This window comes from Saccopteryx leptura, chromosome 1 (assembly GCF_036850995.1).
Source record: "Saccopteryx leptura isolate mSacLep1 chromosome 1, mSacLep1_pri_phased_curated, whole genome shotgun sequence".
NCBI lineage: Eukaryota > Metazoa > Chordata > Mammalia > Chiroptera > Emballonuridae > Saccopteryx > Saccopteryx leptura.
The window spans coordinates 54,841,104-54,859,077 of NC_089503.1; the positions used below are offsets into that span (position 1 = coordinate 54,841,104).

A 17,974-nucleotide genomic window follows, 5' to 3' on the forward strand; every position below is an offset into this window, starting at 1 on the left:
GCTTCAGAAAAATGCAAAAAAAACAAAAGCAAAAACAAACAAACAAAAAAACCTGTGGTAGTGTAGCTTGTGACAATTCAGAAATTAGGAAGGGTGGTGGGTGTGGCTCTGCTTGTCAGCTGGTTTCAGCCTGTTCAGACTTTTTCACAGACCTCAGTGGGTTTGGCTCCAGGAATCTGGTGGATGTGGCTTCTGAGAACCAGAGGTATAATGTTCCCGCAGTCGGACAGTTTCTACCGAGTCTCCCATGGGGCAGAAGTACCAATTAGTCCCAGTAGGGTGCTGGAGAAAGCTCTGGCCTCAATGCAGAAAAAGTGAGTTACTGATGCACACCCTGCTTCCTGGCCAAGTTCTCAGAATGACCAGGTGTCCATGAGGAGGGCAACAGGGATTGCCAAGGGCAGGGCAGTTTCTTTCCTCCAGGCTGATGTAACTCTGAGGGGATTTCTCCACCCAAGAAAGATGGCAACTGCAGTATTGGAGAATGACTCAAAATGATTCAGCACAGAGGTTCCGGTGGCCGTCCCCCACAGTGTCTTTCCCTGGGCCTCTGTAAGGCTAATGGCTGCCTCCTTCATGGCTGTGCAGGTTCTCATTGGATTTGGGCATATGGTAAAAAAAACAGTAGAGCCATAAAATGGTGGGCCATTTAGTTTGTTAAAGTCTTGTACTGGCAGACGAGCTAACAGGCAGGGAAGACCACTTACCTGTCATTTAGAGCTCTCAAAGGCCTGATGCATTCTCTGGTTTCAGAACCTAGAAAATCTACTCTGGTTCCTCCTGGAAAAAAAGGACCCCACCAGCCTCACCTGAGCTTGCAAAGCCCCTCAGCTCTGGTTCCATACTTTCACTCCTTCTGCCCTCCTTGAAAAATAGGCTTGGGGGAAAAAAAAAAAACATTTGCAGCAAACATTAGCAAAACCATGGCCACTCCCAAGCAGGAAGGTAATTTGTAGTTTGCCATTTGCCTTGAGAGCAAGCACTGCAACCATCCACAGACTACATATACATGGTGCTGCACAGGCAAATGCAAAATATAAATAAGTAAACCTAAAAATCACATTTTACTGACTTATTTGCTCACTATTCCACCCCTTTAGGAACTCTTGCTTCATAATTTGCACCACAGGTATCCCTGTACAAGGAATGAGATACACAACGTAAACAACCTATAGTAATGGGACAAGTTATACATTTGCAACAATAACAAAAGTGCTCTTCACCATGTTTCCTTGAGAATTCTGCCCAAGGCACAAACTAGAGGCCCATCTCTAGCCCCCTACTCAACAGTAAGTGAGAGGGCCTCAGGGCTGTGTCCATGGAAACCTTACAAATGTCCTTGGTGCATTTCAGTGCAGGAGGGCCTCCACCAGAGTTGCCCCTCCCCACCAGGGTCTCTTATGTTGTCCACCCAACAAAGGAGCCAGTGCCCTCCTCTGGTTGCAGTCCAAGAGTTAGTCTAAAATAGACAGTCCTGCTATCTGTACAAATCACCAAGTTAAAGGTTCATAACAGGCAACTAGGTTCACATGGGGCCTCGGGTCTCTGCTCTCATTCCTGCCATCATGGCAGCTCTAAAGATGCTCCCCCAAGGAGGAGCACCTGGCAATGGTGGCAAACATTTCCACCTTTGCTCCAGAGATCATGATGCCTTCCACCCCTATGTCCCACAATCACAGCAAACCTACAAGGGCTTAGTAGGTACCCTTTGCTGCTTGATTTTTACCTTCTGGAGTCTGTGGATGTCAGCTTCAGTCTGAGCCTCCTCATCCTCAGAAAAAGAGCTGGAAATGTCTGCTGCCTCCAATTCAGAGCCACTCTGCTGGGATGGCTCTGTATTAGGCTCTTGCAGCTGCCAGCTCTCGATTTCTTCTCAACGGGAACCACCAGCCAGCCCACGGTCCCCAAAAGGACAGCCATGGGGAGCCATACCAACCTGTCCTCTCTCCCACCCTTCAAAGGTGGTGGCAGCCCTATACCAATCTCATCTGAATGCTGCTGGCTGCACAAGATGTAAGGCCAGTGGCCACAGCTATTGTGGCCATGCAGGTTCTCACTGGATTCAGGATGACAGTTAAGAAACAATGTGGCCCTTCCATTTATTAAAGTCTCATACTAGTGGATGAGCAAACACTACACATGGTACTTTCCGTAATTTGCAATCTGTCACCCTGAGGGCAAATACCGCAGCATTCCACAGACTATAGACACATGGTGCTACACAGGCAAATGCAAAATATAAGTGAGCAAACCTAAAACACACATTTTACCAACTTATTTGCCCATCAGCCTCCAACTTCACACTCTCCTCACTCAACTTGAGTCCTCTCAGCCCTCCCCCTCTGGAGCCCAGGGTAAGTGGATGCGAATGAGATTTTCTGTGCTGGCACTTTAAGATGGATCCTGTGTCCCCAATAGCTCCTATCTCTTTCTTACAGACAAAAACCCTGGCTCTTTTTACTGTCAAATGCTGTGTGAGTGCCTCTTCTAAGCTCTGGGGCTCTATAGGCTGGGGCTCTGGCCCTGGGTCTTTGTTCTCTTTCCTCTCAGGGTGAACCTCCTCTCAGTGAGTGTTCCTCCAGACCCTTAGCCATTGCTCAGTTCTGGAAACAAGGCAGCACTTTCTGCATCTCCGCTCTTCCTACCAATTTTGGAGAGGCTTCTTCTGTCATTCTTCGTTATAGACTCCTCTTCATTTAGTCCAATGTTGGTCTTTCAAGATGATTGTTCTTAAATAAATTTGTATTCTAATTTGTTCCTGGGAGGTGGCAGTTGGAACATCCAACTACTCTGCTGCCTTCTTCCAAACAGTTTTTAAGATTTTATTTATTGATTTGAAGATACAGAGAGAAAAAAAGCATGGTGAGGAGTGGGATGCATAAGCTCATAGTCAGGTCTTGTGGGATCTATACTAAGGAAAACAATAACCTGCAATTAACAGATAAAATTGAATAATAATAAACACTTGGAAATGGCACAGGTGTGTGTTAAATTGAGAGTGAATGAGGTCATTTATAGATGGTGTATAGAGTGAGGAGAGACTTGAAGAAGCCTACATTAGTACATTTGTTTCCTTGGACCCTCAGCAGAGCCAGGTAAACTTGAGGAATATGATTATTCACTTATCTTTTATTCTCCTAAGGTGGCATAATGCATTTCCAGTAATAGTTCTTTATGTTATACTTTTGTTGAAAGAATGATCAAACAATGGATCCCTTAAAACATCTCAAGAGGATCTTTATGAACTTTCGGGGATAAAAATTATGGACAACATTCTTTCCTCATAAATATGTCTCACCACCAGGTACTATAAGTCTCAAGTTGATATCCCACAGAGTCAAAATGTTTCTACCTTTTAGGAAACTTGACAACTCACATGAATCTTCTGGAATCAATGACCTGGGTCTTTACTTGTTGACTCTCACATTGGGAACATCTTTATTCCCACCAAACCAGGGGGTAGAGGTGATGTGTTGAAGCATTCTGAGTTAGGAGGTCTAAACACTTCTTGACTCATATTTTCTCTTTTCTCTGTAGGATGTGAATGGCATCCTGGAAAGGTATGTGTGGGACCAGAGATGGTCCATTTGTGTTGTGAAAAGAGGTATAAAGCCACTTAAGCTAACTGGAGACTAATTAGAATAAAATATTGCTCAGGATTGGAAAATTTAAATGTAGATTTATTATAAATTTCTGTTCAAAAATCATTGTTTGAGTGTTCTATAACAATTAACAATGAGCTATTTTCTATGATAAGAAATTTGGATGGTGGAAGTTGCAGAGTATAGGTCAGTAGCAGAATTAGGGATAAAGTGTTACATCACCAGCCCACAACACCTCCATAAATTTTATTTACCCAGCATGCCCATATCTAACTCAGCTTCCTCTATTTCATAGCTACTTGATCTGTGTAATTGTGTCTTCTTTACTTGCCAAGTATCAAGAATTGAAGACAATGTTTTTATATTTAAATTATATTAAATTCTTTATAATTTTATTTGTTTATATATAATTATTTATATTTTATATTTATATATTTATAATTTAAATTAAGTTATAAAGAAGAGTCTAGGTCCTTCTATACAGTTCTCTTTATTTTCCAATAGCACTCTTGAACTGCAAATTATATTTTGTCCCTTGTGTAAACTGATACACTGTGATTATGTACTTTTGAAGCCAGAATGGAAGGGCAGCATCCTTGTTTCTACATTTGTACACCGACTAGGCTGCATCAAGCTCTTTCAACTTGAATCTCAGACCACTATTATTAGTATGGTGTTCACAGTATCTTCTTTACCAAGTTTTCCAGTTTTTCCCTGAGAACCTGAAATTCAGATGTTATTCTTAGGGCCTTGCTCATGGTAAGTACAATATAAAGGTCTTGGTTCTCTCCAGACAGTATTCCAACACTTGAAATATCTCAGATAACCAGGAACCAGGTTCTGCAACCTCACTTTTATGTATTATCCATCTTCATTTATGCAGTAACTTTTTCTCACATTAATGTAAAAAACTAAAATTTCCCTTTTTGAAAAAAAATAATATCTTATAATTTTATATGATTTCAGGAGGTAGACGTAAAGGTTAGTTGTTATTTTAGATGGAATAATCTGTGCTTCTGAGAGGCTAAGGCCTTTCTAAACTTGCAAAATGTTTACACTATAAAGTGGAACGTGAGCATGATTCTTCTGGCTCTACAGTCAAGAGTCTCTCCTTCCTCAGGTTCCCCTTGGATGTTAGCTGAAATGCTTCAATGGCTTCCTAAGATAGAAGTCAGTGTTTTAAGAGGGATAAAAAGTCAGAGGTGTGGAGGTCAATTTTTCTCTTTTCTAGGAGTATCACCTTCACTCTGAAGAAGCCAAAACCTTTTAAAAAGAAGTAAAGGATAGTGTTCCAAGTTCCTGACCTGAGAGTGGTGCTGGAAGAGTTGAATGGTGAGGAATGCCAGGGCAAGAGGGTGGCTGCAGGATTCTTGTGATAGGGGGCTAAAGAGGGAGGAGGGTTCAATCTCTAAGTGTGGACAGAGGAGACATAGGAGGATGGATATTATGGGCGGAATATATGGTTGTATTTAATGGGGGTAACCTGCTGTCTTGTTCTCTCTTTCTTTCATGCACTACCTCAAATGGACCCCACTGTCTCTCCTGAAATGGAAAGAAAATAGATTTTAATGCTGAGTCTTCTGCTTATATTTAATATGGATTTTTATCATTTCAGGGCTGACTGATGTGCGCTGCTACTGGGGTAGGCAGATATTACAATATCATGATACCACTCTGTCTAAATCTTCTTGCAGAATTTTACATTTCTACTGGGTCTCCTGTTTTAAGCCCATGTTTTCTTTCCAAACACAAACACATACACCTTATATTTCTGTAGTGTTCTACTTCTTCCCATAATTGAACTAAGTTCTTCCCTGTTCCCATTCACATTATTCTCAAGATTTCTCTTAAAAATGTCACTAATGAAGGTACCTCATATTTCTTAACCAACCTTGTAATTTTTTTAACAGTTCATGTGATCCTGTGTTGTCCAATAAATAGTCAAACTGTTACCATTTCTGAGGACCAGAGAGAAGCGAGATGTGTTTCAAAATTGAATACAAATTATACTTATCAGACAAATGATTATAATGATTATGCTGTACTTGGCTCACCATTTGTCGTATCAGGAAAATTTTTGGGAGGTAGATGTGTCACATAAAAGTGCTTGGGTCTTGGGGGTATATTGTGAAGAAATGCCTAAATTATACCCTAAAGGGAATGTTGTTATTATCAAGTGGTAATTGTCCACATATTTACTCTAGATATCAACCTAAATATGGCTATTGGGTTATAAGATTAGAGAATCAATGTCAATATAGTGCTTTTGAAAATGAGTCCAGCAATTGTCCCTGGAAAAGAATCCTTTCCTTGCCTGTTCGCCCCCATCGTGTTGGCGTTTTCGTAGACTGTGAGGCGGGCACTGTATCATTTTTGAATGTCACAAACCAGGAGAATCTCATCTATAAATTCTCATGTTCATTTTCTCAGACTCTATATCTTTTTTTTCAATTTTATGACATGTACTGGTCCTATGACACTGTGTTATCAAAATCCACTTTCTTTGAAGAGCTTCGGGGCTTTGGTGGCTTTTGAAATAAAATAAAAAAATATTGCACAAAAAGCACTGAGCTTACCTACAGTATTCTCAATAATATTTCCTTTCCGTGCTGCTTTCTTTTCAATTCATCTTCGGTCACTCATCAATAGAGCATAAAATTTACCTTGTGTTATATATTTCTCAAAACATTGTTTTTTTAATGGAGAATCTTAATTCACCATTATACATAATCTAAAGGATGATGACTAATGCCTCATAAGAAACACCAGTCTGCAAGTGACATCTCTGCCAAAATTTTATAATCTCATTTCCTGCCACTGAGAAGAATAAAGAAAGGCTTTTTAACAACTTTTGTATATTATTCAAAACTTGATTTAGGAGTTATTCACTATAGAATAAGTCCTCACAAGTATATCAGTTTCCCCACGATGTTGGTTATGCCTCAAAGAGTGAATGAGAAAAATCACCAATAATATGTACTAAGAGTGGAAATTCTTTGCCCATAGTGTCTGAATTCAAGTGCAGTCTCTCCCTTACATTCAGTGTAACCTTGAATAATACACTTGAATGCAATTTACTTAAAGTAGACCAGGTATTAAAAGGCACAGCATAGTTAGAATCATTGTGAGAAGGAAAGTGTCATTAAGTATAAAACATATGTCTCAGTTTAATAAACTTTTTCTCTACTAATTACTGAAAATATAAGCTGTGCCTGTGTCTCATGAAATAGGTTTGTGCCTTTAGGGACACTAGGATGGTTTTACTGGAGTCTCATGATTCAGATCCCAGATACCTCTGTGCTGCTGTCAAGACCACCCTGCCAGTGATAGAAAAGCCTGTGTGTGTGTTTGTGATAGTGAGAAATTTATTATAATTCTGGTTGGCCATATATTGGCCTTAGTCAAAGAATCTAAATTTTATAAAATTCAATTTTTCTTTTGTAAAAGAAATAATAATAAAATTTACCTAATGTGTGTTATGAAAATTGAACAACAATGTTTTCAGTAACTTCTGTAATTTCTAGCATATAAGGCATTATCAAGTTTGTTGTGTATTAATTTTTATTTTCCCTCTTATTGTAACTGAAAAAATTTTTTTAAATGCATATTAATTTATTTTCAAAAATATAACCCTTGCTTTGTTTTAAGAAATAAAATAACTTGATGAAAGAATCATAACTTTCTTTAAACTTTAGCTAATTGAAAAATAAGTATTTCTACCTGTATAGTCCTCCCCCCCCCATTTATTGTGTAATTCTATGTCATGGAAACTGATTTAAATATTAGCTCTGTTTCTTCAGTTTTGAAAAGTTATTCACAGTGATACAATAAGACTCAGAAGTACAATTGTGGGATTTCTTAACCACAGTGTAGGTAAGCATTTTCTTGCCCAGGTCAGCCCTGCATTTATAGCGAGTTGAAAGGTCTGAAGAGGATAAAGAAAATTTCATTCTTCTCCTTCCAATGAGATAGGAGGGGAGTATTTCATGCAATAGATATTCATTCAGGACATGGTGGGATCAATAGGCAGATTAAGATCAGTTGAGGTCTTGGGCGCAGAAAATGATATTGGGCCCCTTAAACTTGGTGTAATTAGAAATAAGTGTAAAGTTGGGGTTTTGTGGGGCCTTTCTGAAGTTGGTGCCCAGGGTGCACAGCAAAAAGTAAGGACTCCATGAATGGACAGGAAGAAGGGGGCAGCTGCCCTGTGTGCCAAATCAGTTACCACCCTGGGAGCCTGCGGCCTAATCGGCATATGGCCAACATAGTGGAGATGCTCAGGGAGGTCAAGCTGAGCCCAGAAGAAGAGCAAACGAGAGATCTCTGTGTGCGCCATGGAGAGAAACTCTGGCTCTTCTGTAAGGAGGATGGAAAGTTCATTTGCTGGCTTTGTGAGCGGTCTCAAGAACACCACACATTCCTCGTGGAGGAGGTTTCCCAGGAGTACAAGGTAACAGACCAGGATGGGGAAAGACAGGGCAGAAAATGGTACTTGTTGAAAATCTGTCCTTGGCATTTCACTCTAAGGACCTTGCCACCAGAACCCAGAGCCTGATCACTTTTCTTCCTGTGCTCACCTTTCAATACCTGAAGGACGTTTCTGTGTGTTCCACCTAATTACAACATGATGAGCAGAGTTTAAACCAGAAGCAGATATTTTTATATTTTGTATTGATAGGTGAATTTTGGTGCCTGTATGGCCAGGAGATGCCATCATGGCCATTTACATGCAGGTTCCCATTGAATTTGAGCATACGGTATAGAAATGGTGTAGTTGGAGGATGGTGGGTCATTCTGTTTATTTGTGTCTCACCAAGACAGGAAAACCACAAGAAAAGACAAGGGAAAGCCACAAGAGAAGACAAGGGAAAAAAAACCCTGCTTTTCCCATGAAGGACAAGAGGTCAGGGAAGCCCCTGCAATGGTGATAGCAGGAACCGAGAGAGTAAGCTCCAGGTCTATCCCACTTTATAGTTTAGAAATCAAAAGCTTTAACCCAATATACAAACAAAGAATTATCTGATACAAAGTCACTTATCTGAGGCATAATGGGATTCCTCATGAGTGTGTACCACCTCACATCATTCAATCAGTATCAAGAATGTGGGGAAAAGATTAGTCTTAAAACTAAGCCTTAGGCTCTAATGACCCGACCTGCTTATAGTCTGTCCCCCACACCCAATACAAACTATTATATAAATGAGCAAACATATATATTATATTTACAAACTTATTTGACCAATATCCCACCCCTTTTGCTCGCTTCACAATCTAAACCACAGGCATCTTCCATGATGGTCACTGTGCAAGGAGTGGGATACATTGCATAAACAGAAACAGTACCAATTACAGCAATAGGATTAACAAATCAAAAGCTATGGGTGAAATGAGAAAGCTGTCAGTGGCACTAAGAGAGGCAAATCTGTTCCCTCTGGCAGAATACAGGCCAGAGTTTTGTCTGCAGACAGCACTGTAGCTGGTATCAGAGGCCTCCCTGAGTGGGCATACCAAACTTTATTGGCCAATACACCAGCATCTGCTTGTTTATGTGTAGTAAAATAGGAGAACTCATTATTGGCCATAAAGAAATTACAAAGGTGCCCTTCATAATGCTGTTTTTCTAAACACTCAAGGGATAATACACTTCTACCTTAGGTGGCCAGGTGCTGATTGCCCAAGGAGTTATCTGGAGGCCCACCTCTAGCCCCTTTCCCTATGGTGCCAACAAGGCCACCCATCTCAGATGGAGGGCCTGTACAGTCCAGGGCCAAGTCCATCGAATCCGTTGGCCTTTAAGAAGGGCTGTTGGAGCAGGCAAGAGCACATTGCCCTGCTGTCCAAAACCTGACTTGAGTAAAATATCCTTGGTGCGTATTTGCAATTAAATGGGTGCAGCTGCCTAATGCAGGAGGGCCTTTACTGGAACTGGGTTCCCCCGTCGAGGTCTTTCATTTAAAATCCAGAGTACTGTCCATAAGCGGCGTGTCCATCCAGTAAGGGAGCCAGTTCCCCCTTCTTGTCACAGTCCCTGCTTTAAGCGTCCATTATACCGCTCAATGATACCAGCAGCGGGGGGTGGTAGGGAACATGGTATTTCCAGTCCACCCTCAGCTCTTGAGCCCATTGCCTCACCATCGAACCAGTGAAGTGGGTACCATTGTCACTTTCAAGGACCAGCTGTTGCCCGTATGCAGCACTCAGGCGGTCCAGAGCTTGTATGACTGTCCTCTGGTCAGGGTTATGGGCGGGGTAAGCAGCAAGTAGACCGGTGGCAGTATCTACACAAGTGACTGCATACTGATACCCTTCTGACTTTGGTAAGGGTCCAATGATGTTTATCTGCCATCATGTCAGTGGAAAATGACCCCTCTGGATCTGTCCAGGTGACACCAGTGGTCTCTGAGGGTGCTTCTTGGAACATACTACACATTGCTCACAGGCTGCAAGTAACTCTGCAATAGGACACAGGCAAGTTCCACACCTTGACCTTAGCCCACATAGGTTTCTGTCCTATATGGAGCAGGAATCGGTGGAGCCACTGCACCATATCACCTGCAGGTGCAGTCTCCAACCATCATACCCTTGCCAAAGTGTCTGCCTCATCATTCCAAGATGGCTAGAGGAGCATGCCCCATGACATGATATACTGTCATCTGCTTCTGGTGTCCTCTTTCCCATAAGTCCTGCCACATGGCCTGACTCCATAGTGGACGGTGCATTACAATCTACTGGTTAATGTGCCAAGTGGCAATCCAAAGGATCAGTCCATGATAGACAGTCCAGCTGTCAGTACAGATCACCAGAGGTGAAGGTTCATTTTGGGCAACTAACCAAACAGCTCTTAATTCTACCCACTGGCTGCTTTGGCCTGTACCCATGTCCATCCAAATAGTCTCAGTGGCTGGATGAAAAGCTATAGCTGTCCATTTGGCAGGTTGGCCCCTGCTGAAACCATCAGTATACCAGGCTTCCTTGTGGATGGGCCTTGCCCCTCCTGGTAGGGGCTGACTTCAGGTTCTGCCTCCTGAGCCCCAGCTGCACCTGACTCTAAGGTCGCATGGGTGACTGAACCCAAAACTTCCTGCAGCTCTGTCCTCAATGGGCTGGTGCTAAGAGCAAAGCGTTGTTGCAGGTAGGCGCCCCACTTGGCCAGGGTGGACATTTGGGCCATAACACTATGTGGTTTGGTTGCCCAATCTCTCACCCATCCTGCAATAGGGTGGGTATGTTGTCTTGACTGTAACTGCTGTTGTGGTTGTAATGCTCTCAGTGGCCAGGAGGGCAGCATACACAGCTGCCAGCTGCTTTTCCACTAAAGAGTAACGAACTTCAGCACCTTTCCACAATTGGGACCAGAACCTAATAGGTTTCTGTAAGTGCTCTGTCCGTTGCCACAAGCTCCATCCAAACCCCTCTGTTGGTCAAATAACTTTGTAAATATAATATTTATGTTTGCTCGCTTACAGTTTGCATTGGAAGTGGGGGGGGACAGGCTGTAAGCAGGCAGGATTCTTATTGCCTAAGGCTTAGTTTTAAGACTAAGCCTTTCCCACCCTTTTTGATGTAGGGTAGTGCACTCAAATGAGGAATCCCATTATGCATCAGATAAGTGACATTGTGTCGGAGACTTCCTTGTTTGTATATTGGATTAAAGGTTTGGATTTCTACACTATAAAGTGGGGCAGACCAGGACCTTGCTCTCTCTTGGTTCCTGAGATTAACATTAGAGGAGATAGCAGAGAGGAAAGCAGAGAAAGGCCACGTGGAGGAGGCCAGGAGAAGAAGCCAAGATGGCAAAGTGTTGAGTGAGAAGCCAGTTTGTGCAGAGTTTGTGTAGAGAAGGAGATGGGGAACAGAGGTGAATAAGTCTGCTGAGCTAGAAACTTTTGATCCCAGGAAACTTGGTGTAAAGCCAGTATACAAGACCACCATCGCAACAGCCTGGCATATGCAGGTTTTGCACTGGATTTGGACAGTCGGTAAAGAAACAATGGAGCCAAAAACTGGTGGGCCATCATCTTTAATCCTAGCTTGCACCCAGCGGGCAAGTAAAAACACACACTGGGCTCCAAAACCCACTCATATTCAGTGCTCACAAAGCTACTGACTTATCCGAGTTTCCTAGAATCAAAGGTTTCTAGCTCACCAGACTTATTCACCTCTGTTCCCCATCTCCTTCCTTTTCCCTGCACAAACTCTGCACAAACTGGCTTCTCACTCAACACTCGTCATCTTGGCTGCTTCTCCTGGCCTCCTCCATGTGGCCTTTCTCTGCTTTCCTCTCTGCTCTCTCCTCTAATATAATCTCAGGAACCAAGAGAGCAAGCTTCCGTTCTGCCTCCATTTTATAGTGTAGAAATCAAAACTTTTAATCCAATATACAAAATAGGGAAGTCTCTAATACAAACTCACTTATCTGGGGCATAATGGGATTGCACTACCCCACATCAAAAAGGGAAGGAAAGGCTTAATCCCAAAACCAATCCCCAGGCTACAAGGATCCTACCTGCCCATAGCCCGCCCCCAACACACATTAATATCACCTGGTTGATGGCTTCCATTTGGGCAGCGTTATCTTTAACAAAGTGAGCATAATATATTTTATCTGCCCAACACTCGGATAAGTCAGTAGCTTTGTGAGCACTGAATGTGAGTGGATTTCGGAGCCCAGTGTGTGTTTTTACTTGCCCACTGGGTGCAAGTTAGGATTAAAGATGATGGCCCACCAGTTTTTGGCTCCATTTTTTCATTACCATCTGTCTGAATCCAATGTGAACCTGCATGGGTCGGGTGGCTGTGATGGTGGTCATGGACACTGGATTTACACCCTCCGAGGTTACATGGACATTCAGCTCACAGGGCCTGGCAGGATCAAACACATTCAAGGCCTGTGTCACCTTGACAGCTCTCTTAGCTGCTACAAATGAACCTTGCTCTTGTTCAGCCCAATTCCAACAAACCCCCGTCCGAATAAGGGTGTACAAGGGGCATAGTAACTGAGCCAAATGGGGTATGAATGCTCGCCAAATCCCCAACAAACCTAAGAATTTCTGTAACTGTTTTACTTTAGTGGCCATGGGGTATGCTTGGATCTTATCTATAACTGCGTCAGGGATAACTTATGTCTTTCCAGACCAGACAAGTCTCAAGAATTTAACAGATAACCCAGGTCCTTGTAACTTGTTTTCTGCCCAGCCACATGCTTTCAAAAGGGATAGCAGGGTAGGGACTGATTGCTCTAATTCTGGAAGAGAATCACTAGTCACCCTAATATTATCAATAAAATGGTACATGGAAACTGCCTCTGGCTGTTTGTATTTAGCCAAGTCAGCAGCCACAAGCCCATGGCACAAGGCAGGGCTATGCAAATAGCCCTGAGGTCATACTGTAAATGTCCATTGTCTCCCTTCCCAACTGAAGGCAAATTGGTCTTGACTCTCTGCAGCTATATCAATAGATAAAAAAGCATTGACCAAGTCTGCCACAAAGTGGTATGTCCCCAACTCATGGCTTAGCTGACCCATCATTGTAGGGTGGTGGGCAATGGGGGATTGCCATGTGGGGAACCCAGACCCAGGGAACTTTGGCTAGGACTGCCCACAGGCAAGTGTGCCAAAAGCAACTTCCCAGGAGTCCTTTGGAAAAGTGACCACCCATCAGCCAGTGAGATTTCACCATGTCATATTAGCTTGACCACTCTAGATGGGACCCTTTAAATATCTTTCATGTGGGTCACTCCATGCAACTTCCCTGGCCTTTGTGTTCCTAGGACCAGGGAATATCATCGAATGGGATGCGCTCTGTACTCCATAAAGCCTTTTGTTATTCCACCCTTCATGGCTCCAACCCCTTCCTTCTTCCTCGGTGGGAAAAATACCTTACAATCATGTTAGCTATCAAGGGAACAGCAGTGTGCAAAGGGGGAACAACTTTATTAAGTTCTCTGTAATCTACTGTCATTCTCCAGGTTCCATCTGGTTTGTGCACAGTCCATACCGGGGAATTCTAAGGACTGTGTGCTGGCCGGATAATTCCCACCTTTTCTAGTTCAAAAATTGTCCCTGTGACTTCTTCATAACCACCTGGAAGGCGGTACTGCTTGGTGTTAGTCACTTGCCGAGGGATGGGTAATTGCAAAGGGGAATATGATGCGTGTCCCCGCAATATGGCCTTCACAACCCTGATCCACAGCAGAAACTCCTCGGCTATAGTTTCCAACCATAGTTTTTGCAAGACATCTACCCCCAAAATATATTCAGGAATAGGAGATACATACACCTTATTTAGCTTAGGAGGCAGTCTTCCTATCCCCAATGGAATAGTTATTGGCTTCACTTGAACAGTTTGGCCCCCATAACCATCAGTGGCTACTGGGGTCCCAGCAAACCTCTCTGGGTTCCCATAGAGGAGGGAACATTCTGCAACTGTATCCACCAAGGCAAACACCTGTTGTACATTGGAAGGGAATCAGTGGATAGACAGTTCCACGTGTGGCCTTCGGTTCCCACCCATCCCCTTGGCCCTTTTCCTATTCTCACTGGTACAACGGGTCTTGGGAGTTCTCCTGTCCCTCGGCCGTCTCTATCATATAATCTTATAACTGAGCTGCCTATGCACCAAACGTTTTATTGGTAGCTGCTGGAACCTTTTGTCTCAGTTGCTGGAAATTCTGTTCTGTTTAAGCTGCTGCCAAAGCTCAAAAAGAATTTTATTAGACTGGCCATCCAATTTTTCCTTATCTGCTCCAGCCGCAATCAAATCTACCCACATCTGTGTTCAGGTAACCTTTACAGTCCCATTTCCCTTGTTAGTTGGGGGGGCAACATAGGCAGCAGCCCTCACTGCTTTATGATCCTGAGGGGCCTCCAGCTCTCCCAAATCTGCTACCATCTGTGTAACTGCATTGATGGGCTGCTCCACATAGGGGACCAAGATAGCCACAAGTGACCCAAAAAGGGCTGACAGGGCGCTAGCAAGGACAGAGTTCCTCATTTTTGCCGTAAACACTTCCTCGTCTGGCCCACGGGACCCAGGGATGAAAACAGCATTCTTCATACCTAGTTCCCTAAGGACCTTTACTAACTCACTGTAGCACTGCCACTGACTCATTGCTCCTGGCAATTCTCCAGCATTCTGCCAGACCATACAAATGGCAGCCATTACCCATTCTAATAGGGCAGGGGTCAGGAACCTTTCTGGCTGAGAGAGCCATGAACGACACATGTTTTAAAATGTAATTCCGTGAGAGCCATACAACTACCCATGTACGTTACGCATTATCCAATAAAAATTTGGTGTTGTCCCAGAGGATAGCTGTGATTGGTTCCAGCCACCTACAACCATGAACATGAGCGGTAGGAAATGAATGGATTGTAATCCATAAGAATGTTTTATATTCTTAATGTTATTTTTTTATTAAAGATTTGTCAGTGAGCCAGATGCAGCCATCAAAAAACCCACATCTGCCTCACGAGCCATAGGTTTCTGAACCCTGTAATAAGGTATGGTCTCCTAGGTTGCCATGGCAGTTCTGAAGATGCTGCCTCAAGGAGGAGTGTGTGGTAATGGCGGCCAGTTCTCCATCTCTGTTCGGGAGAGCGTGATGCCACTCATCCCTATGTCACATAATCAGAGTAACCAGGCTACCAGAAATTCAGTAGGTTTCTGCCTAAATTGTGCCCCCAACTCCATCATCTCTGCCTGGGTATAGGGCTGGACCAAAGAGTGTTCCAGTACCTGGGCAGGAGGCTGTGGCTGCCCCTGAGGGACTCTTCGCTACTGCATTTTTACCTTCTTGGCGACCACTGGTCGGGCTCTCCATGTGAATATGGCAGCTTCAGCCTGAGCCTTCTCATCCTCAGAAGAGGAGTTGCAAGCGCCTGCATCCACTGACTCAGTTTTTGATAAAGGACTTCTTTTTAGAAAATTTTCCACTCTAAATTGTCAGGTTTGTACACAAATATTTGCAGGTTTGTTATTCATAGAGAATCTGGTGAGGATGGCTAGTGAATTCTTTGTTCATTTCTGTCAATATTTTGAGTCTTTAATTCTTCCAGAGGTCATGGTGCTGTACCTGGTGTTTAATAAAAAAAGGGTGGTGAGGGGGTCAGGAATAATGAAGGGCGGCATTACTGTCCTGGGCAGTTGTGTGATAGTTATGCTACATCCAGGTGTCTCCTTTGGTTAAGGGTTAGCCAAAATAATCCAGACTTTAGGCCATGGTGTCTGGAATGTGATAAAGAGAAAACAATAGGAAAAGTCAGCCTCCCCAAGAATTGCTCTTCTGCTCCTTTTCCCTTCCTTGTGAGAACTTCCAAATTAAATAATTGCTTTATTGGCTTCATCTCTTTCTGATGGAAAGAGTCCCTTTCTCTTTTTCTCAATTCTAAAGCATCACATACAAAGTGAGAGCCAGTGTGTTCATAAGTATTTTCAAAAATTGAGAGGAATTCTGGACAATGAAGAGCAGATTGAGTTGCAAACGTTGGAGAAGGGGGAGGAAGAGATTCTCTGTGACCTGGAACAGGATGAGAGTGAGCTGGTCCAGCAGAGCCAGTTGGTGAGAGATCTCATCTCAGATCTGGAGCATCGGTTGCAGGGGTCAACAATGGAGATGCTGCAGGTAGGACTTGGGAGAAAAGCTTAGCATCTGAACTTGAGGAAAATAAAGACTAATTTTCCTTCTCTATTGTGTGCTTATGCTGTTCCTAGTGACACTGAGGTTCTTTTGGTCTTGAAGTACCCTTCCCTGAATATCTAATTACAGGAATATTTTAATGTATAATTTCTCAGGGAAAATCTTGTTTTTATTAATGTATTAAAATTACAGTACAAAATCTGACCATGGAAAGAAGCTTCATTGTATCCAGTTATATTCTATATGGATCTGTATTTGTGATTTAGCCTAGAATATTTTTCAGATACCAGTTCATGCCCCAAGGGTTTTGTTTTTTTTTTCTCATAGAATGAATTGAGATTTTTTTTACTGTTTCTATTTTCTTTCTGAATAAACAACTGTGAAGGATTGGTATTTTCTTAGGTTAACTATTTAATATATTCACCAGTCTAACCAATTTTATTCTGGGCCATTCTTTTTGGAAAGATCTAAAATACTATTTTTCTTGTATTAGATTTTCTTAGGTTTTTTTTTACATTTTATATGTTAGTTTTTGATAATGCACAAATTATAAATATTTGTCCATTCTAAATTGTCAGATGTGTAAACATGAAATTAGGTATTATAATCTCCTATAAACTGTTTTATTTCTATTGTAGTCATAGTAATGTTCTTTCTTTTACTTATGAATGATGATTTACTTTTTTGGGGGGTCAATTTAGGTATGATTGGTTAATTTTTCAGATGTCTTAAAAACAAAGTTTACTTATTTATTTATTTATTTTCTACCTTTGTATATTCTTGATTTCTGGTCTCAATTATATAGTTTCCTCTGAGTGTATATATGTATATGCACATGCACACACGAATGTATGTGTATTGTTTTACTGGCTGTTATTTTTCCATTGGTGGAATTTAGACCACTGATTTTTATACAATCATTTTAATGATATAAATAATTTGTTTTAATATAGTTTATGCTTTTGGTTTATTGTATTTTCTTTTTTTTTTTTTTTTTTTTTTTATCATTTTTCTGAAGCTGGAAACAGGGAGAGACAGTCAGACAGACTCCCGCATGCGCCCGACCGGGATTCACCCGGCACGCCCACCAGGGGCGACGCTCTGCCCACCAGGGGGCGATACTCTGCCCATCCTGGGCGTCGCCATATTGCGACCAGAGCCACTCTAGCGCCTGAGGCAGAGGCCACAGAGCCATCCCCAGCGCCTGGGCCATCTTTGCTCCAATGGAGCCTTGGCTGTGGGAGGGGAAGAGAGAGACAGAGAGGAAAGCGCGGCGGAGGGGTGGAGAAGCAAATGGGCGCTTCTCCTATGTGCCCTGGCCGGGAATCGAACCCGGGTCCTCCGCACGCTAGGCCGACGCTCTACCGCTGAGCCAACCGGCCAGGGCCTGGTTTATTGTATTTTCAATCAGTTCTATTTACATTGAAATTTACTTTGTGATTTGTGCTTTTGTTAACCCTTAGAACATTAGAAACTACGTTAATTTACAAATAGTTCATGACATTTTGTGTTTTCTTCTAAAGTGTATTTTAAATTTAATTACTCAATCAGAAAACATGTATTTTATTATTTTAATCTTTTATATGTATTGACACTTAATTTATAGCCTAAAATAGTGTATGCCCAATTTTTTATATGAATTTGAAAAGAATGTGTATTGTGCATTAATTCAGTGACAAGGTCTAGAAATGCTAGTTAGATTGATCTGGTTTGTAATGTTGATCATGTGTTGTAC

At 42.4% G+C, this 17,974-nt stretch overlaps 1 protein-coding gene and 1 pseudogene across 1 annotated transcript in view; both read left to right on the plus strand.

The window, feature by feature from the left end:
* Window positions 1-17,974, plus strand: part of LOC136394206 (E3 ubiquitin-protein ligase TRIM34-like) — a 139,167-nt gene that overhangs the window by 64,851 nt on the left and 56,342 nt on the right. The window lies entirely within an intron of this gene.
* LOC136388012 (tripartite motif-containing protein 5-like) overlaps window positions 1-17,974 on the plus strand; it is a 32,461-nt pseudogene that overhangs the window by 7,148 nt on the left and 7,339 nt on the right.